Source organism: Pinus tabuliformis, chromosome 4_2 (genome assembly GCF_031772625.1).
Source record: "Pinus tabuliformis cultivar Carrire ecotype Pingquan chromosome 4_2, CPIR1, whole genome shotgun sequence".
Lineage (NCBI taxonomy): Eukaryota > Viridiplantae > Streptophyta > Pinopsida > Pinales > Pinaceae > Pinus > Pinus tabuliformis.
This window is the reverse complement of record NC_142304.1, coordinates 542889414-542892216: the sequence shown is the minus strand read 5'-3', so window position 1 is coordinate 542892216 and position 2803 is coordinate 542889414. Positions and strand designations below refer to the sequence as shown.

General features: G+C 39.3%; 1 pseudogene; it reads left to right on the top strand.

Annotated features, from left to right (window-relative positions):
- The first annotated feature begins 218 nt into the window (after window positions 1-218).
- On the top strand, window positions 219-1751 carry LOC149170425 (serine/threonine-protein phosphatase 5 pseudogene; annotated as a pseudogene).
- Window positions 1752-2803: the final 1052 nt, after the last annotated feature.

The window sequence follows — 2803 nt, the reverse complement described above, 5'->3', positions numbered from 1 at the left end:
AGGGACAACCAATGAAGATTGTTGAAGAAGTTCATGAAGAAGAGACCATGATTTCTGAAAACATAGTAGAAGATCATCACGCTGTCATGATAATAGGCATGGTTGAGCCAACCATGGGAGATGTTGAGTTGATCAACCTGGAACACATACCTCAAGGAAGATGACATGAAACATAAATTCACCTAGAAAAAGGTGAAGAAAATGAAGAAGAGCTAACAATGACAAAAAGTCAACAACAAGATCAAGGAGAAAAAGAAAGCAGCACTCATAAAAAATCTAATGTATGGGAGAAGGAGCTAGAGTCACTGGGGAAATGGCTAAAAGCACCAGTACCTGATGAAGACTACAAGAGGTTTGCAATAAAAGAAGCAGAAGCAGGGGAGGAAGTTCACAATTGTGAACCAGGGCAAGGAAGCCTTATTATAATAGATGATGCAGAGGAAAAACTTGAAAACTCTTTGGAGTTAAATCAACACACTGAAGTGTTGATGAAAGAAGAAAGTCCAGAACAACAAGTTGGAATACTGTTGAAAGGAGACACACAGTCTGAATGTGTGAAACAGAGGAAGATGCAGCTGGACAACAGCAACCAGCTAAAGCAGGAAGGGAGAATTAATGAAGAAGACCAGCAAGAAGATCGACTGGAAACAGAGATTGAGAACATAAAGAAACTGATGTTGAAGTAGACCAGAAGGCAAAGGCTGGCAACATCAGGAAAGGTGATCAGTGAAGTACTAAAATATTTTCAGCAGGGTAAGAGAATTTGTCCAAATGATCCTGATGCCACCAAAAAGCTTGAAGAGACCAAAACAGCAGTAAAAAAAATTAGATTTATTGAGGCCATCTCAGTGAATGATCTTGTGAATCATTCTGTTGTTGATTCCATTGATTTTCATTCAATAAAGGTAGAGCGACAACATAGAATAGAAGGAGAAAATGTAACATTGGAATTTATAAAGAAAGTGATGGAAGACTTCAAGAATCTGGAAAACATACGCAGAAGGTGTGCATTTCAAATATTACTGCAAGTAAAGGATTTGCTGGAGGCGATGCCATCGCTGGTTGACATCGATATTCCGATTGGAAAGCAATTCACTGTTTGTGATGACATCCATGGTCAGTATTATGACCTTTTTAACATCTTTGAGGTTAGTAGGCTTCCTTCGGAGGACAATTCTTATCTTTTTAATGGTGATTTTGTTGATCGAGGATCATTTTCAGTTGAAGTTATACTTGTGCTATTCGTATTCAAGTGTATGTGTCCAACTGAACTCTATCTTGCAAGAGGAAACCGTGAAAGCAGGAGTATGAACCAGATTTATAGTTTTGAGGGCAAAGTCAAGTCCAAGTACAGTGAAAACATGGTTGAGCATTTTGCTGAAGCATTTTGCTACTTGCCTTTGGCTCATGTCCTCAATGACAAGATTTTTGTTGTCCGTGATAGTTTTTTTAGTGTTGATGGTATAAACCTGGATGTTATCAAAGACATTGTTCGGTTCCGAGAGCCACCTAAAGAGGGTCTGATGTGTGAAATACTTTGGCGTGATCCACAGCTCCATAAAGGGCATGGACCCAGCAAACGAGATGTTGGTTTGTCTTTTGGAGAAGATGTGACCAAAAGGTCTTTCCAAGAAAACAATCTTGAGCTGGTGGTCAGGTCTCGTGAAGTTAAAGAGGAAGATTATGAAAGTGAACACGATGGCAAACTTATCACAATTTTCGCAGCTCCAAACTATTGTGACCAGAGATGAAAGATGAAGCAAGAAGCAGCTGACATGCAGCCTAAATGGAGGAACAGAGCATATGGACAACTCCAGGACAAAGTCTAGGATCCAGGAGGAATTTTTTTTATTTTTTATTTTTCTTGAAAGCACATGATCAGGAGATCATGAATGTTTTCAAGTGTGAGAGTCTGATGCAAGAGCATCTAGACTTGGGCCAGCAATGTGATGGAGTGGTCACATGTTGTGGCTAATGCAAGACTTGAGGAAGACTTAGTTGTTAAATTTGTGTTAATTTCAATAAGGGCAAGCAGTTAAAAGAGGTCTAGTTTAGTTAAATGAAGATAAGGATTGGGTTATGATTGTATAACTAATTCTTTCATGTGCGGAAAGAAGTAGTTAGCTATGATTTATGTATAACTTCTTTCTGGAAAAAAAAAAGGGAAGCAGCAGGGGAGAGATAGATGGAGCAAGGGAAGGTCTAACAAAGTGAGAGGGCCAAGGCAGAGCACACCCATCCTTGTATGGTCAGGCCGTGGAGGTGACAGTAATAGGCTAATAAAGATTCTGCATGTGAAAATTGTAATAGTTCTCTAATTTTTGTGGCTCGATCTCCCCATGTTTAATTGGACAAGTGTGTAGTTGTAACCGAGTTGCAAATAATAAAAATCTGTTTTTGTGAATTTATACCAGAATGCTTCATTGTGAATGTTTGTCTGTGTATGTGTAATTATCTTGTGTGAAGAACCCAAACCTCTGCGTCAGTGAAATATATATATATATATATTGCAAGTAATATCTGAGATGAAACCTCTGTTCCTGCGTGAGAAGTAACAGGGAGTAGTTTGTCAAATATGTTTATGATCTAAAATTTTATAATGAATATTTGAAAGCACAGGTTCAGGGCTTCCATGTCCAGAATACTAAATCTGGCAACCCAGAAGGGTGGAACGCTACGCTGGAGAGTCTCTGCTGAAGAATAGGGCACATCAGCCACAGGAAGAAGGGAAAGTTGGAGCAATCCGAAAGGCTGTGGAAATTGTGCTAAGAATGCGCTTGGGCCAGAGATGTAGAGGATTGTG